Source organism: Bombina bombina, chromosome 2 (assembly GCF_027579735.1).
Source record: "Bombina bombina isolate aBomBom1 chromosome 2, aBomBom1.pri, whole genome shotgun sequence".
Lineage (NCBI taxonomy): Eukaryota > Metazoa > Chordata > Amphibia > Anura > Bombinatoridae > Bombina > Bombina bombina.
In genome coordinates, this window is record NC_069500.1 from 1,087,680,814 (window position 1) to 1,087,708,469 (window position 27,656).

The following is a 27,656-nucleotide window of genomic DNA, read 5'->3' on the forward strand; positions in this document are numbered from 1 at the left end:
TTAGGAATATATTACTGAGGTGTAAATGCAAGTGGAGTAAAAAGGGCTCATTATAGTATCAATAGAAAGTTACTGCATGTCTTTTACAAGCACAAACCAAATGCTTTGCTAATTCAGAATTTCACACACCCTTTTGCACAAGAACAACTCCCAAATCGACACACATTTCTCAAAACACCCACCAACTACATTATTCTTGGATTTGCCCCATTGTAATTTAGGAGGCTCTTACTAAGTGCATATATTAGTATCCAGATCACATATAGGGTCATGCAATTTTTCTATTTGAAAAAGATTTTCTGTGTTTTCAAACTAGGGCTCACATGGTTGAATGCAGATGATTGATGAAAAAAAAAATAGTTTTTCCTGGGGTGGGAGGGGATGTAAAAGAGCCTTTATCTTCCCCAGAGTCAAATGAAAAAGAGAAACACCACTTTTATATTGAGAAAAATTAAATGCTCGCACCACTAGAAACCTGGAGGAGTTTAGGTGAGGGAATATATGAAAGATTATATCTCCTACTTTGTTTAAAAAGGAGTGTGACCCATCATTTGAAAATAAACTCTTTTGAATTGGGCACTCACATACCCCTAATTTGCAGTAATCACCCTTCAGCTGCCACCATCTTATCACACCTAGTTTTGTGTTGACTTACTTGTGTGGGTGTAAGGGTTAACAAACACTCTCTAGTCTGTACTAGACCCAGAAAATACCCCAAAACACAATTCTGTTATAAATGCCTATTTGGTAAAATGGTTCAGATATTAGAGAAAGACAAAACTTAATAAAGGAATATTTATTATGAACAAAAAATAGTCACAGTGCATGTATGTGAAAAATAATTGATAATCAAAATTACACAAAGCAAACAGATTTAAAGTAAAAAGGTGAGTGGAAGGAAAATGGTCACTATTGTCCATAGGCTTTTATGGGTTTTTTAGCCAAATTTAGTATTAAATACATTTTTGGATAAAGTGAGGTCTCTGGCCAGTCTCCTTTCGAAAAATGGCAAAGGAATGTAGCCATAGTACAAAGATTAAAATATTCTCACTAGGGCTACAGGAGAGTACAGTGTGAGTAAGACACTGTAAGATATTTTTTTCTGCTCCCACTCGCATGTAAACTCTGCTTAATTTCTGCTTTTTTCATGCATTGAGTATCGCTGTATTACAAGTTGAAAATAAATATTTTTTGCTTGCACGCTAACCCAAAGCACACAAAGAGCAGAAGTTATAATATCCTGTGTTAATGTACTATCCCATAGCCTTCAATGGGGAGAGAAAAGTGGAAAAAAACACCCATACTCGCGTGCTAAACCGAATCATCATAAGCCCCCTACTCAACCCCTAAACATCCACATAGCCCACCAGAAATTCCCCACTATAATATTAACCACCGCAATGTCAACAGTACACTATTAACTCCTAGCCAACCACATATCCCATCGAAAAATGTCCCCAGTACACTATTAATTTCCTAATCCGCAACATAGTCCACTGCAAAGTCCCCACTACACTATTAACCCCTAAACCACCACATAGCCCACCTCAAACTCCATCTACTCTATTAACCCCTAAACCGCCACACCCCCACATCAGAAAATACCCCACTACTCTATTGACCCCTAAACCAACACAACCCCAACCTCAAAATACCCACTAACACCAAAACCCCCTAACCAGCTAACTCCCTGACCTAAAACCCTCTAAGCTACTATAAATAAACTAATCTTACTTGAAAAAAAAAACTAACCTTACCTTAATAAAAAAAAAAATAACTTTACCTTAAAATAAAAAAAAAAACTAAAATTACCTTAAAGGGACAGTCTAGTCAAAACTAAACTTTCATGATTTAGATAGGGCATGCAATTTTAAACAACTTTCCAATTTAATTTTATCATCAAATTTGCTTTGTTCCCTTGGTGGTGTTTTTGAAAAGCTAAACCTAGCTAGGCTCAAACTGATTTCTAAACAGTTGAAAACCGCCTCCTAGCTCAGAGCATTTTGAAAGTTTTTCACAGTTAGACTGTGCTAGTTCACATGTGTCATATAGATAACATTGTGCTCACTCCCGTGAAGTTATTTGGGAGTCTTCTCTGATTGACTACACTGCATGTCTGTCAAAGGCACTTAGATAAGGAGGTTGTCTGCAAAGGCTTAGATACAAGTTAATCACAGAGGTAAAAAGTATATTAATATAACTGTGTTGGTTATGCAAAAACAGGGAATGGGTAATAAAGGGATTATCTATCTTTTTAAGTAAGAAAAATGTTGGTGTAGACTGTCACTTTAAGAACAAAAAAACATCTATACCTTAAGATAAAAAAACTAACCTTACCTTTGACACGTAAAGTTGCCACATAGACCACCCTAGTCCATTTTAAGCATCTCCGCTAATGTGTGATAATAGTTCTGCTACTATGGTTATGCAATCCAGTTCACACCGAGTATCACTCCAGATAATTTCCCAATCTAATCACTAGATCACCTTACAATGTTTTTAAGTCAAGCCCTCCTACCTCCAACTATCTTACCTAGTTCAGCTTTTTCTATTAAGTCTTCTTTAAGTCATAGAGTACAAATCTACACCCTGTTGATGTTGGTATAGAGGCACTACAACGTGCAGTTTACTATGGAGATTTACAGAGTACTTCTTACGCAGGCAGGTCCTGCATTTTTACTGCTCCCACTTGCACCCTTCTCTTGCATTGCATGTCAAATAAGCTCCATACTTTACGTAAATCTTGTTAACGTACAACCTTTGACCCCCATGATTTAGGTATTCCCCTACTCTTACCTATACTCAGCATATAAATAACTTGCTATACTATACTGACCACCTCCCCCCCTCCCACTATATAATATACCTCTTAGCTTGAAAGGACTACCTTTCAAGGACTACCCCCCCCCCCTCACCACCATAATGGACCTCCTATTGCAGGAGAGATAACCACGCAGCTTGTCTTTTCTATGCCGCATCTTAACCACAGATCTTTCCCAACTACATAGTATACCTCCAATCAATAACAACCTTTATTTTTATATATCAGACCCAAGAGGGTCTTACCGTGATGCTTTTGGAGCTGACAACTATAGTTTACTGTAAGCATTCTTTTGGAAAGACAATTAGCATCATCGAAACTTAATCTACAAAACCCGAGGTCATAATAGTGAGATCCACGAGTGGTCTCTCTTTTTTCAGTCATCTTCCCTCACTTTCAGTTATTTCCCTTATGTTCGGTCCCTAATGGACCTCCAGTGTTCATTTAAGAAGGTTCCCCTTTATATAGGCATTACAAACTAACTCTATTGTTCTGTTTAAGTTTTTAATTTTGTAACATGTTGAGAAAACTATATGTATGCCATTTTCGCTATATACTTATTCTGTTTGTATGCCTATTTTGAGTACCTCAATAAAAATTTATATTAAAAACAAACAAAAAACTAACCTTACCTTAAAAAAATACCCTAACCTTGCTTTAATAAAAAAAAATAACTAACCTTTCCTGAAAAATAAAATTGCAACAGAAGAAAAGATCTATATACGAGGCAGTTCAAAGTTGAAGTTTATTGTAACTTGTACTCATACATACAGGGCCGCACAGACTAACAACGAGATCCTACGGCACGAAACACGTAGGATCTCGTTAGTTAGCCTGTGCGGCCCTGTATGTATGAGTACAAGTTACAATAAACTTAAAATTTGGACTGCCTCGTATATGGATCTTTTCATATGTTGCTTCTTAAATTGTTGCCAGAGCTAGGGAAGCTCCTTTGATCCATTAGTGCCTTCCTACTTCCCGTATTAAGTATTCCTTTGCTTGTCACGTGATCTACCTAAGTGAAGCGCCTTGCTTACTGGAGCTAAGCTGCTGGCGTCCGCACATGTGGAGTTTGGGCCCACCGAGACAGTGGATTTGGCAGAGGATCCGACACCGGTAATACACAGAGGTCTGAGCGTCACTTGGAACCAAGGTACTTTCCAGATTTACTTACTGTGGTAGTGACGCCCATGACAGCCAATCGATATAGCGATGAAGGTTGTGAGGGTGTGAGGTACACGCTACATATGCGGTGAATGCTGATAATTTGTTACGAGTGGGTACAGCCTGTTATTAAATCCTCCGATAAAGACAGAGCTACTGTACCAGATTTAAAAAATAAAATAACCTAATATTACAGAAAACAACTACCAGAAAATAAAGAAATACCATTACAGATTTTTTTTTTACAAAAATAAAAAAACATGCCTTTTCTAAACCCCACTTAAAAAACACCCCAAAATAAAAAAAACTATACTAACACTAAACTACAGCAATGGCAATCTCAAAAGGGCTTTTTGTAAGGCATTGCCCTAAAATAACTTAGCTCTTTTTCAATAAAAAAAAAAACCAAACATCAATCTACAAGTAACCCCCCCCCAAAAAAAAAAAAAAATTACTATATAAATGTACCTGAAAATGGCATTTGGCTGGGCATTGCCCATAGAAGGGCATTTAGCTCTTTTGCTGCCAAAAAAACCGAAACTAACCCTAATCTAAAAAAAAAAAGAAAACACCAAATTTTGAATGAGAGGTATGCCCTTTATATAGGGGTATCCTTGCATTCCTATTGGCTGATTTTCAAATTCAAATCAGGCACTAGTAAAAGCTTTCATTCATTTCAACTGAATATTTTAAGTGTCAAGTTATAGACTATGTCAAAGTTCCCCTAAGTGGAGGGGATAGCGATTCTCTGCTTCAAAGAAGGGAAGCATTCTGTATTTTTATGTAAAAAACTAGAATCCCAATTGGCTTTAACATTGAGACTGATAATATTAAGTTTGGGCAATGTTAATAAATGGGAATACAAATAGTGCTAATGCTTTGATTAATAATTTATCAGGAGAGAAATTACAGGATATTAGTGATATCTTTCGAAGTAATGTTTATGAACATGTTCTAGTTCATTGACTGGTACATGGATAAATAGTATCATATAAGCTATCAGTTTATATGAGGTGCTCTTCAACACTTGCAAAATATTATAATCCTGCTAAAGAATGAAGCCGCAGACTTTACATCTGATACTGGTTCAGAACTTGCCTAAATTATATGTATTTTTAGATAATTAAATTACAAACATTTTTCATTATGATAATTTGGTGATCATGTTAGCCACATTTGTATATAATTATTTATTGTAATTTTTGAATAACAGGGTAGGTTTGGCTTTATGGTTTTGTTATTTATAGTGAGGCAGGTGTTTGTGTATATATAGACCTGCTACATCTCACCAACGGAAAGTCGCAAATGTATATTTACAGAGAAGAGAGCCAGGTGCTGCGGCTGTCTGATTAAGGCACACTTCCAAAATACGTAAGAACTTGGCAGCTACTGGTCTATATCTCATGTTTTTATGCATGTTAGATATTTTACTTGTGAGTTTTTTTATTTTTTTTATCCTTCCTCTGCAATTCTGTTTTTCTTTACTACAAGGAATGTAGCCATCCCTGTTATGGTCGGCCATAAACCAGCTCTCAATCCATGGATGAAATTATAGCACATATTGGGTTAGATTACAAGTGGCGCGCTAACTGTTGCATGCAAACGATATCCATGTTCTTGCCTGCATCAGAAATAGCGTGCGTATCACCAGTTGAAAGAAAGCCCGATCATGAGAACACATTTTACGCTTGCGTAAAGGGTAGAGTGTAAAGAAAAGGTATTTTTATTGTAAATACATATTTCTATTTATTGCTATATATACCTTTACCTATATATATATATATATATATATATATATATATACATATATACTGTATATATATATATATATATATATATATATATATAAAAAATAAAAAGAACATTAATTTCTAAGTGAAGAATCTTGAAATGTAAAATATGTGTAAAATACTTTGTGTTGCGCGATTTAGATATAATGCAGTGTTAGGTTAGCGCACATTAAGAATAATAAATAATGCATTATTCAGAAAGCACTTAATTTTAAGACACTTTTAAATTCTCTTCTATTTTCAAACATGCTTAGTACTCTTGGTATCACTTGTTGAAAAAGAATCTGCACATATTCTACACTAGTGGGAGCTAGCTGCTGATTGGTGCCTGCACACATTTGTCTCTTCTGATTGGCTAACCAGATGTGTTCATCTAGCTGCCAGTAGTGTAATGTTGTTCCTTCAATAAAGGATAAAGAGCAAAGCAAATTTGATAATAGAAGTAAATTTGAAATTTGTATGTTCTATCCAAATCATGAAAGAAAATATTGGGGTTTCCTGTCCATTTACTTACCTTTTGCTCGCTGGAGTTCTAACACAGTCCTCTTCTTCACAGTGCAGGTCCTGGGAGGCCGCGCTAACCAGAGGCATCGCACGATGGCTCCCAGGGCCTGCCCTTAAGTAGAAGGTTCTTCAGTGAAGGCTCTTGGAGCAGCCGTGCTAAGCCTCCTATTAGCGCAGCTGGGGTTCTGTGACGAAGAGGAGTAGGTTAGCACTCTCTCCAGCCCGCAAAAGGTAAGTATAAAACTACAGGTGAACTTTTTCACCTGTAGCTTTTAAACATTTACATTTGTTTAATGGAAACTAATGTAAAACATAGAAACATAGAAACATAGATATTGACGGCAGATAAGAGCCATAGGCCCAGCAAGTCTGCCCGACCTTACCTAACAGTATAAACTTATCTAGTTCGTAGGATAGCCTTATGCTTGTCCCATGCATTTTTAAAGTCCCCCACAGTGTTTGTTGCTACTACCTCTTGAGGAAGTTTATTCCATAAATCAATCACTCTTTCTGTAAAGAAGTGCTTCCTCAAATTACTCCTGAATCTACTACCCTTTAGCTTGAGCTCATGACCCCTTGTTCTTGAATTTTCCATTTTATGTAAAATACCCACAGCCTCAGTTTTACTAAACCCTTTAATGTACTTGAAAGTTGCTATCATATCACCTTTTTCCCTTCTCTCCTCTAAGCTATACATATTTAGGTCATTGAGCCTATCCTGGTAAGTTTTATTTTTTAGACCATGTACCATTTTGGTAGCCCTCCTTTGCACAGATTCAAGTTTGTTAATATCCTTCTGAAGATATGGCCTCCAGAACTGCACACAATACTCAAGATGAGGCCTAACTAATGATCTATAAAGTGGCATAAGAACCTTACTATTTCTGCTGCAAATACCTCTACCAATACATCCAAGCATTCTGCTAGCCTTACTCGCTGCATTACTACATTGTTTACTAAGTTTTAAATCATCTGAAATAATAATTCCCAAGTCCTGTTCCTCGTCTGTAACAGTCAGTAAAGTGTCATTGAGTATGTAATTAACATTTGGATTTTTCTTCCCTAAATGCATTATTTTACACTTTGCTGTGTTAAACTTTAGATCCCAGTCGTTTGTCCAATCCTCCAATTGTTGTATATCACTTCTCATTTTGTCTACCCCCCCTGGAACATCCACTCTGTTGCAAATTTTTGTATCATCTGCAAAGAGACATACTTTCCCCTGTAGCCCTTTGCTGATATCGCAGATAAATATGTTAAACAAAACAGGCCCCAGAACTGACCCCTGAGGAACACCACTAGTAACAGCCCCCTCTGCTGAATGAACTCCATTTACTAAGACACTTTGTTTTCTGTCCTTAAGCCAGCATTCCACCCAGTTCACAATTTTTGAATCTAGACCAAGGAGATATAGTTTGTGTCACAACTGAGGATTGTCTTAAGTATTTAAACCTCTGTTTTCTAGGATTCACTAATATGGCAATTTAAGAAATATGTATATGTTGCACAGAGATTAACACAGGAGGCCCAAAAGTATGTAAGCTCTGTGTATTTAATATGGCCCTTAATTAATCTGAACTCAAACTCTCCGGAGTTCAGAGAATGTTTAGGGCGTAACAGTGTATCCCATATGTAACAGATTCAAAGATTCAGGATCAAAGACAGTTGTAGTTGCGGTATGTAATACTCTGAATAAAGACAGTCTGTTGTTTATATAATGTATTAATATATGACCTGTTTCCTCTAGCGTGGTAGGCAGAACTCCAGAGGAGTCGGAGTGGAGGTCTCAGACCAGGCAAGTTTGTTCGGTCAGCGGAGCCCCTTATCCTCTGCACGCGGTGAGTAGGGAGAGCTGTAGCAGCGGCTGCAGCTGATGACGTCACCCGCGCTGGAGCCGGAGGGCTGTGAGGATGTGGAGCTGCAGCGTAGCTCTGTCTGCTTGACTCGAGACCTGTTAGCTTGACAGCGGTAGTGGCAGGTAAGGTAAGGCAGGCTAAGTGGGGAAAGGAAGAGCCCACTACGAAACTGGTTCAGGCTGCTGTCACAAGAGTAACGGAAACTTTGGAATCACAGCAGGATGAGTAGCTAGAAAGCCAGACTTGGGTGAGGAGGTAGAACTTCAGTCTCTACCAGACGAAATAACCAAGCAATGAGTCTAGGAGGGGGAGGTGCCTTTATAGCAGTACAGGTAATTAAGGATGATACCAGTTAAAGGTACAGAACATGAAAGGAACCCTGACAGAGTCCCCCCCCAAAGAAACCACAACGAGGTTTCAAGGAACAGGCCTCTCAGGGTTACGACGATGGAAAAGAGAAACTAAATGAGGAGCTGAAACATTCGTAGCGGGTTCCCAAGAATCCTCTGAAGTGTCAAAACCCTTCCAATGGATCAGGTATTCCAAACGGCCGCCCCTGCGCCTAGAGTCCAGGATGCTGTGAACCTCATATTCGAGGTCATCGGCCAAGGAGTGGCTAGGAAGATCGACCACGGGAGTGGATGCAGAGGAGTCACTGGGTTTAATGAGAGACACATGGAAGGTCGGATGAATCCGGTAGGTGGAAGGCAGCTTCAAGGTGACAGTAACAGGATTTGGGAGAGCCACAATCGGGAAAGGACCAATGAAAAGTCTAGTTAGTTTTCTTGAGGGAAGATGTAGCTTTAAATTTTTTGTGGATAACCAAACTAGTTGACCAATACGGTACTCAGGTTGTTGTCTATGACGAAGATCATAGTGTTTTTTATAGGATGCTTGCGCATGCCTGATGTTATCTTGTATGACAGTGAATGCCTGTGAAATGTCGTTTATAGTATCATTTACTTGAGGACAGGTAGATTCGACTGTAGGGAGCATATGGTTTCTTGGATGGATGCCATTGTTAATGAAGAAAGGACTGTACTTGGTAGAAGCATTAGGAGTGTTATTATATGCAAATTCAGCCAATGGGAGGAACGAGTACCACGAATCCTGTTGCTGGGAACAGTAACAGCGAAGGTACTGTTCCAACCACTGATTGGTCCTTTCAGTTTGTCCATTACATTGGGGATGATAAGAAGTGGTTAGTTTTTGGTTAATTTGTAAGGCTATACATAATTGTTTCCAGAATTTTGAGGTAAACTGGGATCCTCTGTCAGTGAGTATACTGGTTGGGATCCCATGTAGTCGAACAATTTCTTTGATGAAAAGTTGTGAAGTTAGTGACGCTGTAGGTACAGAGGTGGTTGGAATGAAGTGAGCCATTTTAGAGAATACATCTACAACAACCATTATACATGTGTATGAGGATGAATTAGGAAGATCTACGATGAAATCAAGTGAAATGTCAGTCCAAGGTTTTGTTGGTATAGGATTGGGTTGTAACAATCCTATAGGTCTCATATGAGAAGGTTTAGAACTAGAACAAGTATCACAGTGCGAGATGTAACTTTTGACAGAAGTTACGAGTGAGGGCCACCAGTAAGATCGTCTTAGGAGGGACAAAGTTTTGTGGACCCCTAGATGTCCTGCCAGTGGAGAGTCATGAACAGAATTGAGTACAGTGTTTCTTAAATTAGGTGGAACATATAGTAGTTGGTTATGGTAGTATAAACCATCTTTGTCCCTTTGTAGTAGGTCAGTCGGTTTGGTAGCATCACTTTCTTGTGAGGATTGGATTTCTAGTGGCTTTAAAACGAGGGAGGCTATGATATTTTCTTTTGGTATCACAGTAGATGGTGGGTTATCTGAGTTAGGTTTTTGATACATTCTTGAGAGTGCGTCAGCCTTGGCGTTCTTTGATCCAGGCCTATAGGTGATAACATAATGAAATCGTGAAAAATAAAGACTCCATCTGAGTTGTCTTGATGAGAGAGTCCTATTCGTATGAAGGTATTGCAGATTTTTATGATCTGTGAGGATAACAATAGGATGGGTTGAGCCCTCCAAAAGGTGACGCCAATGGTCGAAAGAACTCTTTATTGCCAAGAGTTCTTTTTCACCAACAGGATAGTTCAGTTCTGCAGGTGTCATCACCCTTGAAAAAAAAGCTACTGGGTGAATGGGTTCTTTAAAAGATTTTCTCTGTGAAAGAACGGCTCCCAGGGCAAAATCTGATGCATCAACTTCCAGAATAAACTGTAGGTTGGTGTCAGGGAACTGAAGTATTGGAGCGGTAGTGAATCGATCTTTTAGGTTATCAAAAACCTTTTGCGTGAGTAATGACCAATGAAATTTATGGTGTAGTTTTGTGAGATCTGATAATGGTTTAGTCAGTGCTGCAAATTTATGGATAAATTTGCGATAAAAGTTTGCGAACCCAAGGAAGCGTTGTATATCTTTTTTACACTTGGGGTTAGGCCATTGTCTGATACAATTTACTTTAGTTTCTTCCATTCTAATACCTGTGGAGCTGATGTGATAACCCAAAAAGGACACTTGATCAACATGGAATAAACACTTTTCCAACTTAGCATAGAGACTATGTGTACGTAATCTATTGAGAACTGTTATGACATGTTTAATATGATCCTGTAAGTTTTGTGAATATATAAGGATGTCATCGAGGTATACCACAATGTAAACATCTAAAATGTCACGGAAAATATCGTTAATGAAATTCTGAAATGTAGCCGGCGCATTACAGAGTCCGAATGGCATAACAACATACTCAAACAACCCGTAGCGGGTTCTAAATGCTGTTAGCCACTCGTCGCCGGCACGGATTCTGACGAGGTTGTAGGCCCCTCTTAGGTCCAATTTCGTGAAGACCTTGGCTCCTCGCAACCTCTCAATAAGTTCTGGTATTAATGGAAGTGGGTATCTGTTTTTTATTGTACGTTTATTAAGTTCTCTATAATCTATAATCGGCCTGAGTGAATCATCCTTATTTCTCACAAAGAAAATACCAGCACCTGCTGGTGATGTGAAAGGCCTAATAAAGCCTTTCTCAAGACTTTCCTGTAAGTAATTTTTTAGATGATCCAATTCAGGTTTGGATAATGGATAAATGTGACCATAGGGTATAGTAGACCCTGGTAGAAGCTCAATGGGGCAATCATATACTCTATGTGGTGGTAGAGATTGAGCTTCTTTTTTACTGAATACATCAGAGTATGCAGAATAACAGTTAGGCAGTGTAGGTTCAGATACTACTGATATTTGGTGTTTAGTGTAGCAAGATTGTATACAATAAGTAGATGATAGTGAAACAGAAAAGTCAGTCCAATTCAAAGTAGGTTTGTGTGTTTTTAACCAGGGAATACCTAAAATGAGGGGGAACATTGGAGATGTGATTACGTTAAAACATATAGTTTCATTATGACCTGTACTGGTACACATATTCAATGGCACGGTTTGTTGATTTACTGGACCTGAGGAGAGAGGGGAACCATCAACAACGTTAAACAAGACAGGAGAAGATTTTGCTTCAATAGGTATTTTATTGGCCCTTACGAACTCATGGTCAATGAAATTACCACTTGCTCCTGTGTCAATTAGAGCTTCAGTTCTGACCCTGTGATGTTGCCACTGTAAGGAGAGAGATAAAAAAAAATAAGTACTATTCTTGTCCTTCAGGTTATGGTAACGTAAAGTGTTTTTTGACCTACCCGACTTTTGCTTAATCAAAAGGGGGCATCCCTTAACTTCATGGTCTCTGGCGGCGCAGTACATACAGAGATTCAAGAGGCGGCGTCTGTTCTTTTCTTGTTGGGAAAGGGGTCCCTTAATTACTCCAATCTCCATCGGAGTCTCCACATCATGTTCTCTATGTGTGATTGGTGTAGTGATTTTCCTTGGAGTAGTAGTATGTCCTGCCTTCTCATGTCGGCGTTCCCTGATCCTTCTATCGATGGTGATAGATAAAGTATAAAGATCTTCAAGAGAAGCAGGGATACCAATCCTAGATAACTCATCCTTGATATCATCAGATAAGCCTATCCGGAAGTGGTTTTTCAAGGATGGTTCATTCCATTGGGAATCTTTTGCATGTATTTTGAATTGGGCAATGTAGTCTTCTACAGGTTGCCTGTTCTGTTTTAAAGCTCTTATGGAAGCTTCGGCAGAACTTTGTTTGAAGGGATCATCATATAAAGATGACATCTGCTTCAAGAAATCATCTAATGAGTTCAAGATGGGATCTTGGATCTCATAATAAGTGTCAGCCCAAGCACGAGGCTCTGCCCTTAGGAAGGATATGATGGTAAGCACCTTGAGTCTGTCTGTCCTGTATGTGTTTGGTTTTAGCTCAAACAGCAGGAGACATGAGTTTTTGAACTCCCTGAACAGGGATCTGTTGCCTGAAAACTTATCTGGCATACTGACCTGCGGTTCAGGTGCCTGTACAGGGGGGTTAGTCTTAGTATTGTATAGGTCTCTGATGCAGGTTTTAACTGTTTCATTATCACTCTGCAACTCTCTTACAGTCTGTGTAAGGTTATCAATACACTGTGACATATTAGTGATTTTAACCGTTAAGTCCTCAGAGGTCATTTTAAGGCTTGGTTATTATGTCACAACTGAGGATTGTCTTAAGTATTTAAACCTCTGTTTTCTAGGATTCACTAATATGGCAATTTAAGAAATATGTATATGTTGCACAGAGATTAACACAGGAGGCCCAAAAGTGTGTAAGCTCTGTGTATTTAATATGGCCCTTAATTAATCTGAACTCAAAGAGTTCAGAGAATGTTTAGGGCGTAACAGTGTATCCCATATGTAACAGATTGAGATAGTGTATACAATGACTGAGCAACTGAGATTAGGCAGGATCAAAGACAGTTGTAGTTGCGGTATGTAATACTCTGAATAAAGACAGTCTGTTGTTTATATAATGTATTAATATACGACCTGTTTCCTCTAGCGTGGTAGGCAGAACTCCAGAGGAGTCGGAGTGGATGTCTCAGACCAGGCAAGTTTGTTCGGTCAGCGGAGCCCCTTATCCTCTGCACGCGGTGAGTAGGGAGAGCTGTAGCAGCGGCTGCAGCTGATGACGTCACCCGCGCTGGAGCCGGAGGGCTGTGAGGATGTGGAGCTGCAGCGTAGCTCTGTCTGCTTGACTCGAGACCTGTTAGCTTGACAGCGGTAGTGGCAGGTAAGGTAAGGCAGGCTAAGTGGGGAAAGGAAGAGCCCACTACGAAACTGGTTCAGGCTGCTGTCACAAGAGTAACGGAAACTTTGGAATCACAGCAGGATGAGTAGCTAGAAAGCCAGACTTGGGTGAGGAGGTAGAACTTCAGTCTCTACCAGACGAAATAACCAAGCAATGAGTCTAGGAGGGGGAGGTGCCTTTATAGCAGTACAGGTAATTAAGGATGATACCAGTTAAAGGTACAGAACATGAAAGGAACCCTGACAGTTTGTGAATAAGTTTATTGTGTGGGACGGTGTCAAATGCTTTGCTGAAATCTAGATATGCTACATCAACTGCTCCTCCCTTGTCTAATACTTTTGTTACATAATCAAAGAAGTCAATTAGATTAGTCTGACATGATCTCCCTGAAGTAAAACCATGCTGATTTTGGTCCTCTAAATTGTTTGTCTTTATGTAAGTCATAATTCTTTCTTTTAAGAGGCTTTCCATTAATTTCCCTACTACTGAAGTTAAACTAACTGGCCTGTAGTTGCCAGATTCTTCTCTACTGCCCTTTTTATGAAGAGGCATTACATTTGCTATTCTCCAATCATCTGGGACAGCTCCTGTTAATAGTGACTGATTAAACAGATCAGTTAATGGGACAGTTAGCACTGATCGAAGTTCTTTTAAAACTCTTGGATGAATATTATCAGGACCCACTGCCTTTGTAACATTTATTTTTGATAATGCTAACAAAACCTCATCCTCTATAAAAAGATTACTGTTAAGCTTGTTTCTATTTTTCGTAGCATCCCTTAATGTAGACATTGTATCTTCACAATTTTTAGTGAAAACAGAACAGAAGTAATCATTGAGACAGTCTGCAATCTGCTTATCTCCTTCTATTATTCTACCATCAACTGATTTCAATTTTACTATTCCTACCTTATTTTTTCTTCTTTCACTGATATATCTAAAGAATGCTTTGTCCCCATGTTTTACTGACTGTGCTATCTTCTCTTCTGCATGAGCTTTAACCTTCCTAATTAACTGCTTAGTCTTTTTTTGTTGGAGTCTCCATATTTTCATATCATCATCTGCTTGTGTGTGTCTGTAATTTTTATAAGCTATCTTTTTTGTCTTTACAGCATGTGCTACTTCTTTGGAAAACCAAATTGGTTTCCGCTTTCTTTTACTTTTACAGACATGTCTAATACAGTGTGCGGTTGCATCTAAAATGGCACCTTTCACAAATTCCCACTGTTCTTGAACCCCTGTAATAAGAGTTTTCCCCTTTAAATAGTTTTTTAGGTATTCTCCCATTAATGAATTTTCAGTACAGTATTTGTTTAGATTTAAACTAAACAAATACCTAATAGCGCAGCCAACGAATATTCAGGGAAACAAATTTCCATGAATACTCATTACCAAAAATTCAGAGAAAATGAATTTTTCACAGCTGCACATTTCTTATAGATATAGATATACAGTCATGTGAAAAAGAAAGTACACACTCTTTGAATTCTATGGTTTTAGGACATAACTATTATCTGGTCCTTAGCAGGTCTTAAAATTTGGTAAATACTACCTCAGATGAACAACAACACATGACATATTACACCGTGTCATGATTATTTAACAAAAAAAAAGCCAAAATGAAGAAGTCATGTGTTAAAAACTAAGTACACCTTATGATTCAATAGCATATAGAACCACCTTTAGCAGCAATAACTTGAAGTAATTGTTTTCTGTATGTGTTTATCAGTCTCTCACATCATTGTGGAGGAATTTACAATGTTTCTTCAGTTCATTGAGGTTTGCAGGCACTAGTTTACGCACAGCTCTCTTAAGGTCCCGCCACAGCATTTCAAGCGGGTTGAGGTCTGGAGGCCCATTTATAAAGCGCCCGTGTTTCTGGCGAGTCTTCAGACTCACCAGAAACACAAGTTATAGAGCAGCGGTCAAAGACCGCTTACCCATAACCCTGTTCGCCTGCTCTGATGAGGCGGACAGGAATCGCCACAATTCAACCCGATTGAGTACGATCGGGTTGATTGACACCTCCCTGCTGGCGGCCCATTGGCTGCAAGTCTGCAGGGGGTGGAGTTGCACCAGCAGCTCTTGTGAGCTGCTGGTGCAATGCTGAATACGGAGAGCGTATTGCTCTCCGCATTCAGCGATGTCTGTCAGACCTGATCTGCACTGTCGGATCAGGTCCGACAGACATTTGATAATTCGGCCTCCATGACTTTGACTGGGCCATTGCAACATCTTGATTCTTTTCTTTTTTCGCCATTCTGTTGTAGATTTACTGGTCTGCTTGGGATGATTGTCCTGTTTCATGACCCAATTTTGGAGTTCATGGTTGACTCAATCACTGCAAGGTGCCCAGGCATGTGGCTGCAAAACAAGCCCAAATCATCACCACTCCACCACCCTGCTTGACAATTGGTATGAGGTGTTTGCGCTGATATGCTGTGCATTATGACCAAACATCTCCACTTCTTGTCTATCTAAAGGACATTGTTCCAGAAGTCTTGTGGTTTGTTTAGATGCAACTTTGCAAACCTAAGCAGTGCTTCCATGTTCTTTTTAGAGAGAAGAGGCTTTCTCCTGGCAACCATTCCATACAAACCATACTTGTTCAGTCTTTTTCTAATTGTACTGTCATGAACTTTAACATTGATCTATCTGAGGCCTGTAGAGTCTGGGATGTAGCTCTTGGGTTTTTTGCAATTTTTCTGAGCATTGCATGGTCTGACCTTGGTGTGAATTTGCTGGGACGTCCACTCTTGGGAAGATTGGCAACTGCCTTGAATATTTTCCATTTGTGAATAATCTATTTAACTGTAGAATGATGGACTTTAAATTATTTGGATTATAACCCATCCCAGATTGATGGGCAGCAGCAATTGCTTCTCTAAGATCATTGCTGATGTCTTTCCTCCTTGGCACTGTGTTAACACACACCTGAATGCTCCAGACCAGCAAATTACTAAAACTTCAGCATTTATAGAGGTGGTCACACTTGCTGATGATCAATTAACCAAGGACATTTGACTAGCAGCACCTGGCTGCTACCCAGCCTCTTAATTACTATGGAAGCAGTAAGAGTGTACTTAGTTTTTCACACATAGCTTCTCCATTTTTACTTTATTTTTGTTAAATAAATCATGACACAGTGTAATATGTCTTGTGTTGTTGTTCATCTGAGGTTGTATTTACCTCATTTTAAGACCTGCTAAGGACCAGATAATTGTCCTTATGTCCTGGTATGTAAAACCATAGAATTCAAAGAGGGTGTACTTTCTTTTTCGCATGACTGTATATTGTTTATTGTGTATAATTATTTACATTAAAAAGCATAAAAAATATTAAAATGTGAAGGCCACAAAAGTGTGTATATATATATATATATATATATATAAATATATATATATATATGTTTTATATGTGTTATGTAAGTATGTGTGCACATACATATTTACACATAAATACACATACACACATAGACATGTATACATACACACATAAATATTAAGACCTATCTATATCTATCTATTGATCGATCAATCGATCGATCAATCGATCAATCGATCTATCTGTATGTCTGTCTGTCTTTATCTATATTTTTGAGCCCTTCCCAGTCCCTTTGTCATATACTACATCCCTTTTTATCCTTTAAAAAAAAAAAATCAATATAAAGATGGCATTTTTATATTGAAAATATTTAATATATGAGTTTAATACTTTACTTGTGTTTTGTTACATTTTACTTGTGTTTTGTAAAATTTTTATTTAACCCTAACACTTTTACTTCAGGTCTCAGGTCATGATAATTCTTCTGGCGCTATTTTGGCTTTAGCTAGGGTGCATAACATTAAACTAGTTATTTTGGGGCCTTTTTATCAAAGGGTCAACTATGTTGCATTCGCCGGCGTCAATACTCTCTGAATATGATCTCCTTATTTATCAAAAAAGGCGTAAAAAACAAGCACGTCAAGTACGGTGCGAAGAGCATCGGACTGTTGTTAACTAACAGTCATTGATGTTGCGGTTATTCAGGTTTTTCCCAACTTTATTTATACCATTTCATTACTGTCCATGAACAAGCACATTTCTCTAAAGCTAATCTTTTATTTTTCAACTGTTAATGTCCAAGAAATAGATTGATACATATCTCAACAAACTTTATATTGATTTGTTATATGATACTTTCACATACAGTGTATTTGTATTTCTAGAAGTCACATTTTTTATTTATTTTTTAAAATTATTATTCATGCTAGAATTTGTACATATATCCTTGCACATACTTGTATGTATATATATATATATATATATATATATATATATATATATATATATATATATATGTGTGTGTGTGTGTGTGTGGGTGTGTATGTCAGAAATCTTTTGCAAACATATTTACATGTCCCTAAGTTCCTTTTTTTTGTTCTAAACAATGTTGTCTTTCATATCTCTGTGTTTATTTATACCACTATATGTATATAGTGTAAATGTATTATTATTCTGAGCAGGAATAATTGTGAATATAACATGTAATCAGAGTATCATATGTATTTATTTGCAATCAATGGAAATTTGAAAGGGATAGGAAATTAAAAATTTAAGTTGCATGATTCAGATAGAGCATGTAATTTTAAATCACTTTGAAATTTGCTTCATTTTTCAGATGTGCTTTGTTCTTTTGTTATACCTTGTTGAAAAAGAATACGCACATAATCCTACACTAGTGGGAGCTAGCTGCTAATTGGTGCCTGCACACATTTGTCTCTTGTGATTGGCTAAATAGATGTGTTCAGCTAGCTGCCAGTAGTGCAATGCTGTTCCTTCAGCAAAGGATATCAAGAAAATGAAGCAAATTTGATAATAGAAGTAAATTTGAAAGTTGTTTAAAATTGTATGTTCTATCCAAATCATTAAATAATATTTTGGGGTTTCCTGTCCCTTTAAGAGCTGGGCCAGGTTTCTCTCTGCACCTGTCTCACCCCTCCTGATTGAAATCTATTTTTAAAAACCACCCCTTCACAGGTGTTATAAAATGGGCTGGCATATAAAATGACATTTCTTACTGAAAAAGAAATTCAAGCCAGTAAAGAGGTTATTTTAATTTCTGCTGTATCTGAATCCTGACAGTTTAAAGTTAGGTGGGCTATCCCTTTGAGCTATCAGCTTAAGATTCTATTTAATCAAACATCAATTCGAGTTTTAAAATCCTTGTCTAAAATATTACACTGTTTGTCCTAATGTCAGCATTAATGTTTATCTTTAATACTAAATTCACATATACACACTTTCAAAGTATAATACACAATGCAACAAATGGCACTTACAAGTTCTGATGAGTGATCAATGACACAAGTATCTAGCAATTTGATTCGTTAGTGATAGTTTATAATGTGTATTTGAATCAGATTGGCTGATGTCACAAAATTATGTGATTATGCATATTCCACCCAAAAGTGGTGGAAAAATTCATTAGTGTGTGGGTTATTTAGGAATTTGTGTCATAATTGGTGCGAAAAGTGTTGAGTCAAATATGCCGTGAAGTGGAGAGTGGGACCTGTATTACATGGCTTAAACATGGTGCACATAGATTTTTCCAACAAATAAAAAGGAAGTTAGCTATATTATGTTGTGTATTTATTTCATTTTTATCTCTATATCTATTAGTGCGACAAGTTTGGGGCAAAACTTTGCACCAAATATGTAGAAATATTGTCCCCTTGTTTTGTAATGAGAGACAAAGCTGTAACATAATCCATAAGTAGTAATGTATTTTTCATTTTTATCCATATATCTACTAGTGCACCAAATGTGGAGAAATAATATTGTTTGATTTATAAAGGGTATACAATTTTAATAAAGTTTCTAATTCACTTTTATTATGTAATATACTTCATTCTCTTGCAGCATCGAACATAAGTTTTATGTGTTTTCCGACTCCCATTGAGTTCTATGGCATCTGCGACCTCAAGGGTGGCGGATTGAAAACTAGGTACGCTGAGTCTGAAAAGAAGCGAGCGTAACTGTAGAATTTTTGATAACTTTGTGAGAGCTTCAAATAGTGTCGATTAGGAAGGCGAATGAACACAATTCTGCTAGAATTCCACCGTTTTCAACTCGCATTGATCTGTGTCGGATTGAGATGGCGGTATCGTATTTTACGTCACAAATTTCAACATTTGCCGATCTTGATGCTTTGATAACTACGGCTGATCAATCTCGCGACAATTACAACGCAGAATTCCAGCGTATTTTCAGTTGACGCTTTGATAAATAGGCTCCATAGTCTTTCGCTAAGATGCATAACTTATTAACTTTCAACTTGTAATATCAGCAATATTTAGTGTAGTTGTGAAATCCATTGAAAGTATAGCATTGTCGGCCGCGCTAATCCTTCTCTGGTTTTACCATTTACTTGTAATATCAATTAGTTCTCTAATTTTAGCGTGGCCCAGCGATATAGGTATCACTGCCCACGCTATCATTAATCTGGGCCTATGTTTTTAAGTCCTGACAATGTGTTATACACATAGATACATTACTTAACTGCTGGTCCCAAGTGCACTATGTTGCCATTCACCAATGATAGCTGCAAAAGCTCTAATGTGCCTATGCGTATAATAGATTGACAGGGATTAAAAAAATAGATTTGATTTATTAATATTGACAACATTATATGCTCAGACAAATGATACCATGTAAAATAGTTCAATATAATAGCCATTTATGATATATTTTGTCAAATGAATGTTTACAGAAAATATAAGAATGCATTTCTTTTGCGTTTTAAGACAAGTTTCTTTGTTTTCATTTATGTCATAATGACATAGTATAATATTTATAATATAATGGTAAAAAATATTGTGTCCATTAAAAATACATTTACATTTCAAGTACAAAATATCATATGTTTATTACAATAAGTATAAAAAAATATATCTGTGCATTAAAAAACTTTTTTTGTAATAATTTCACATTACAGTATATAACAACTTTTTAAAAACTGTTTAGTATATTTCATAATAGACATGTATTTTTGATCTGTTATAATACACATGAATTATTGCAAGTACAAGTATGTCTAATTTATATTATTAACAAAATAAAGTAATTTTATTTTTTTAAATCTTTTGTTCTTTTTGCTAGTGTACACAGCACATATGGGGATATGAACACATACATGGTGTGGTTGTAAGCATCTGATATCATTTTGAAGGAACAGTGAATCTTTAACATATTTTTAACTTCATTTATTTTCCTATAAAAATAATAACATCAATTTTTTAATAGTTGTGAAATAAATTTGCATATTTTCATTGTTGCCATTTCTTTACAATAGCAAACATTCAGCCAACATATTTCCTTATTTAGCCAGCCTACTTACAAGGATAGCTACAATCATGATTGTTTTTAATAAGTGTATGTTTTGCACTGGTTAACATTTAGATCTAAATATGGAAATATATGTCTGTTAATTTGGCTTTAGAAGACTGTAACATTGTATTGTTTCATTGTCATTATGAGAACAATAAATTGCTCATTATTAATAGGGAAAACAATAACTCAGTCAAGAGTGATGGGCTCAGTGTGCTTTTATAGGAACTCCAACAATTGAGTCCTCCAGGAGGGAGTTCTAGTAATTAGGACATGGCCAATTTAAATCTCAGCAGCGTGGAGCCGAATGTGCTTAGGGAAAGACACAGATTGGCCAGCATTCTTTGGGTTACCTTGCAAAACTGACAAGACTTCTTAAATATCACCTGAGTGGAAAGCAAGAGATTAAGCTCATGAGGCCCAAACTGATCAAGCCTCGCATTCTATTCACCCTAGCCAGCAATGTTCGCAAATTTTTCAGATCTCCCATGTGCTCTCTCATGGCCAGCTTCACCCCCATGTCCTCTTTCCTGACCAACAGCTCTCACCTACTGACTAGGCCATTTATCCTCATTCGCTCACCTCTCCTGACATTCTTCTCTCTCTGCATTGCAAACTCTCCACATCCAAACTCCAAATGCATAAAGCCCCTATCTGTAAGGATCCCATAAGCTCTGTTTGTAGTAAAATGCAAACCGCACGGCAGGGACATAGCTGGTGACCCCTTTGCTGGGCCCTGTCTGGCATTAAACCAGCTACTCCAGGTTCAGAATCCAGTTTGCTGCCACTTATTGGTTATATGCCACATAACTTTAAACTCTTTTATTTTGAGGCTATCTGCAGCAATATCTTTGAAGATTTAGAAGAACAATATACACCCCAAGGACTATATCCTTCCTCACTTTTTGTTAATTTATAGTGCATAGTTTTGTATATTCATTTTTTATTTTTCACTTTATTGTGTATATATTAACGTTGGCTTTCAGTTTGTTAATTATTTATCATCAGTGAGACTTAATACACACAGAGAGAAGCGCGCTCACAGGAACAAACAACCAGCTTAATACCATTGTTAGCCTGTTCTATGGTGAGTTACCACCTAGGTGCAGCTTCTTCTTAGCCCAGTATTGCTGTTCACAGAGAAGAACTTTCCTGTAGTATATCAGTCTGATCCTGCCTATTACGGTCAGTCCACCGCCAAAATATCAGGAAATTCCTCTCTGAACAAGGAACACAGCCACCCCAGACGATCATTTCAGCCTTCATTGGGCCTCGTCAATGAGGTGTAGCCATATTTCTCTAAGCACACTGAGCAAGGAGTCCACATCTTGTTGCCTCTTTTTCTCTTAGGGAGACTTAATACACACACCCTTTCGTGTTGAATTTGATTTTTCAGGTTTTTTTTGTTTGTTTTATCGTTTGTTTTTTACGTATTTGTTAATTTGTTGTTGATAGGATTGTGATCACCGAAGCCATTGCCGTCCATGCATTGTATGGGCAAATCATCAGCATCTAAACCTGCATTACTAGGCAAATCTTCCAATGTTTCTGGTGGCAGCAGGACTGGAATTTCTGTGCAGTGAGGAACAGGTCGTATAGCTGATGGGAGATTTGGATAGACAATAGCTTTCTTATTTTTCAAGTTATAGGGGCATATTTATCAAGCTCCATAACCTGTCCACCTGCTCTGAGGCGGCGGACAGACATTGCCAGAAATCAACCCGATCGAATATGATCGGGTTGATTGACAGCCCCTGCTATCAGCCGATTGGCCGTGAATCTGCAGGGGGCAGCATTGCACCACCAGTTCACAAGAACTGCTGGTGCAATGATAAATGCCGAGAGCGTATGCTGTCAGTATTTATCAATGTGCAGCGGACATGATCCCAAATATCGGATCATTTCTACTCGCACATTATTAAATAGGCCCCATAGCCTTTAACATCACAAGAGCAAAAATAGCAGTCGTCACAGTGATTTTTTGTCTCCCTCCATATCATTGGCACTCCAGATCTGAATGCTTTCTTTTTGCCTTTTGACCACTTCCTTAGATCCTCAACAGCAAATAAAACAAACATTGTGGGGAGCGCATGGTTTGTCTTGATCTCCTAGTTTTACTCCACAGTAAGCCTGGTACACATTTCTATTAAAAGACGTTAAATTACATTGATGTTTCTTGATCACCAATTCCGCACAAATATAGCAAAAGTTTTCTGGACTGTTGACACATCCACAGCTACCCATGTTTCACAACTGACTGCAGTAGTAGAACACACTTAAATTATTTTTTGTCCTTTTTTGAATTGCTGCTGCAGTATGGCCAAAAAAAATGTTTTTGATTACCATAAAGACTTATATAAAGATATGAATACCCTCTTTTCAAGAGAAGTAATTGTAACAAAAGAGAATGTGGAATCTTTTTTTGATCTAATCAAAGAATTAGAAAGTAAACTTTTGTTAGAAATTAAACATAAAACCGAATATATATTTTTAGATAAATATTTGGAGGTTAAGAGAGTCCCAAGAGGACTAAGAATTAAAAAAGAGTGTGCATTTAATATAGAAGATCAAGTTCAAAGTGAAATTGAGTAATATCCTAGAGGAAGCGCCATTTAATCTAATGAAGCTAATTAAAGAATATAGGAATCAAATTTTAAAAACATTAGAAGCAGAAATCAGAGATCTAGAAGAAAAATTTAACGAGTTAGAGGAGTACAAAAAGAAAGTAAAAGAAATTTAAAAATTAATGGAATTTACCAAAGAGGAACTGTTAAAAGTAAAGATAGGGAAATTAAATAGGGATAAAGAGGATTATCTAACACATGTGGAAAATCCAGAAGACAATAAATATATTTCACATAGATGGAAGAGTACAAGAAATGAGAATAATAAGGAAGTCCAAGTTATGTATCAACAGAGAACAGATTATAATATGCAACATAATAATGTAAGATTTGCCAACAATCACAGAAACTATATCCATGATCAAAGAGATTACAGAGATACAAGATCAGACTCCACTTATTATAAGCCAAATAGAGAATTTGTCCCATTAAACCAGCAAAGATATTCCCATAATAACAAGGGTACTTCCTTCAACTATCACAATAGATATAATTACAACAGATCAGAAGGGCTGAAAAACAACCCAATACCTAGTAAAAATAAAAAAAAAATTGGAGAAATTACAATAATCATCACACAAATCAGTATCAAAATGGAAATAGAAATATAGTAATAGTGCTAGAAAATAGATATGAACCTCTAAGATATACAGAAGAGCTTAGATGTGATTCCCCTAGACCAAGTACTTCTAGACAAATGACAAATGATAATTTAAAGAAATGATAAAAGTAACAAAAATCAACATTTTTTAGGGATAGGCCAAAGGCATTTACAAGAAAGCCCATCACCACAAAGAAAAGACGGGCATCAGAAAAAGAGGAAAGAGAGGAGGAGCAAAACGAACACAAAATATAAATAAATTTGGATTAAATAAACATAATGGGATTTTTAATTTAAGTAAATTCCAATTAGCTAAAACTCATGAGGATATATTTTTTTTTTTTTAAAAAAGATTTTTTATTGAAGTTTCAAAGAGCACAAAGAATACAAAATACAACATTTGCCCAATCATAAAATTAACATTAGAGTACAACACAAAAATTGTGGCACCCATTATATCTGCTAGGCTAGTAGAGGAGTAACTGAACTATATATCAAGTTAAGTCATACATTTTTAGGGCTCACAGAAATAAACATAACCATAATAATATAATAAGGCCAGCCCCAACATTTAGAAACCTATGTTGTGTCTAGGGAGGTGTCAGATATATGCTTGGGCGAACTGAAATGAAACTTCATTTTATATTTTAATAATTGTAATCTGGTCTCCACATCTCTAGGATGAATAAAATGAGAATTTCTGCGATGATGTGGGGAGTTAGCTTTTAGAATGACCATAAGTAGGTCGTAGAGCACTGGAAGGAAGAGGGATTACAGTGGGCAAGAGCCACTCGAGTTGTGGGAGGGGGGAGGGAAGGGGGAGGAGAAAGCAGGAGGGGCGGAGCCTACTTCGGTAAGGCTGCAGTATGGGTTTGTTTATATCTATGTATGCCATATATGTACAAAGCAATGGCTAAGATAGGGAACTATGAGAGGCATCCTATGTGCTATGTGTATCTATGGGGCGAGGGTATATATATCGTTGGAAGCCGTGGGAGGGGGGGAGAGCAGAACATTCTATGTACCCCCTAAGTGAAGTTATGTTGTAGTTGGAGTGATGAGACACCATATACGGATACATATAAAACTAGCATATAAACAATTTCAGCAAGTGCAGGAACATTAGACCATAACACAGGAGAATCAAACACAGTAGAATTCTGATAAAAAATAAAAACTATGACGAACAGTTAAGCTAGAAAATGAGGCCATTACAGTATACATAACAAACGGTATATGTGTATATGATTGAGACCTTTATCCGACCTCAGTATCGAACAGGCCTGAGGAGGGCACAAGGAATTGTAGCTTCTGTAATCGAGGATTTTAAAGGGGACATAAATGAATTAGGGAGATTCAACCTCAAATATAACATTAGGATACTACCAACCGCTGAGAAGAAAGGAAACACAGAAATTGACCACGAGGGCATAACCTCTAAGGTGTACAATGTACGTAGTCAATGTTTAACCTATGCCTGACTTATGCAGTTGTAAAATAAAGAGAGGGGTAATGTTCAATAAGTGGAAATGGCGTGTAAGTAAGTACCTGGAGCTTAAAACAATATTAACTAAAAGCAGGGACTGGATCATTTAGATGAATGGTAAATAACTATCTTCTGCCTAGAGCTACAGACCCTGTAATATGTGTTATTAACTGCAGGAGCATGTAATCCTTAGGTAGGGCAAATTATGGTATATATTGGCAAGATTCTTACTCTTTTGTATCCCTATCAAGGATAGATTAGTTCCAAGTAAAAATAAAATAGGGTGCCTCTAAGGTAAAGGAGGATAAGCTAAATCTAGGGTGAATTAACTATGCGCAGGATAGGAACTAGGAGCTATACTATATGAGGGCATTTAGTATACAGTTGTAACTACAGTGAGGCACACATACAAATTGCTAATAACTATATTGGGCCACATATGTGCACTTACCATAGGAAATTGTCAGAATAATAATCAGTTATACAAATATACTTTATACATAACTATGTGCAGCCAAAACAGCCCTATTTACATATTATAACAGTTATTGTCACTGCATAATTGGCAACCTTTACACCATTCTTCATCCTGTAGTTGGGTTATGAAATAGCAAGGTTGACATCTCAATTAGCTCTTATTTAACCAACTATATATTATGTGTGACAAATCCTACCTAATAGGCTTTATAACACCCTGCAATGTCTAAATAGACAATTAGAGACAAGCCTAAAAGTAGAATAATAAGATTATCTAACTGTTTAAAACAGGGTTGTATAACTTGCAGAAAGAAAAAAAAAAAAAAAAAAAAAAAAAAAAAAAGGGAAGGGAAGGGAGAAAGTCACAGTCATAGAATTGCTTTTGAGCATTGGGATGATGCCGGGAATTTTACCCGATACCCAGCCTGCAGCAGAACACAATCCGGATAGCTCCTGGAACTCTAATCCTCCTGACAAATAGTTGTATCAGTCTTACAGTGAGATTCAACAACAATTGTATAACGATTTTCTAAGTGGAGCATAACATGTTAAATTCTATAAGTATATACCTGAAAGAAGGCTGTCCAACCAAGAAATAATAAAATCTTCATTGAGAGGGCTGGGGAACATGGAGTGTTAGGAGAGTAAGTTAAGTACCCGTTTTTGCACTCTATTCTTCATATCACTTTACCCCTCATTGCCCTTTTCTGTTTTCACTAGTGCGGTGAGATCAATAGGTACCTACAAGTCACAGTCAACTATTCTATCTCCTGAAGTGAGGAAGCAGGGTTCCGCGGGCGCCACTCTGGGGCAGACATGTTGAGTCCGCTCACTTTTCCTTGGGTCTTGGAAGGGGGGTTAGATACCCCATGAAGTCCTAAGGTTTTCAGAAGTTTCATCCCTTGATCTACAGAGGAGATCACATAGGACTGTTCTTGATGCTGTACGAAAAGCTTTACAGGGAAACCCCACCTATATTTGATCTTGTGATGTCTCAGTGCCAAGGTGAATTGCAGAAAAGTTCTCCTTTTAGCCAGTGTGTGAGGAGACAAGTCTGGAAAGATTTGCAGATTCTGGTATGGTTCTTTGAGTGGTTTGTTAGTAAAAGAGGCACGCATGATTCTCTCTTTGGTGGTATAGTAATGTAGGCGCAAAATGACATCCCTGGGGGTGTCAGCAATGGAGTTGCGAGGTCGGGTGGCCCTATGGGCCCTGTCTATTAAGAGATCTTGGCCAGTTGTTGTGCCTAGGAGATCCTTAAATAGGGTGGTTAAGTAGTTATGCAGTTCCGGTGAGGAGATATCTTCGGGAATACCCCTAATCCTGAGGTTATTTCGGCGAGTTCTATCCTCCAAGTCTGCCAGTTTGGACTCTAGATCTGAGATTTGCTCCACAAGGTTTTGGGAGTAGGAGAGGAGGTTGGAGTGATCAGTTGCTAAGTCTTCGTGCTTTCTTTCCAAGGTCTCCGTCCTCTCTCCCAATGAAGATATATCTCGTTTTAGTTCACTAACTGATTGACGGAGGTCCTGTCTAAGTGATGCATAATGGGTGTCCATCTTGTCAGTTAGTAGCTTAATGGATTCCAAAAAGGTGGCTTGTGAAAGTGTAGCTTTATCTTTGCGAGAAGTGTCAGATTTAGTATGTTCAGAACTGAGGATCGTTGAGTCCCTGGAATCTTCTCCTGAAAGATCTGGATCTGACAAATTTTTGCTATGAAAGTGGTCCATCAGGGTCC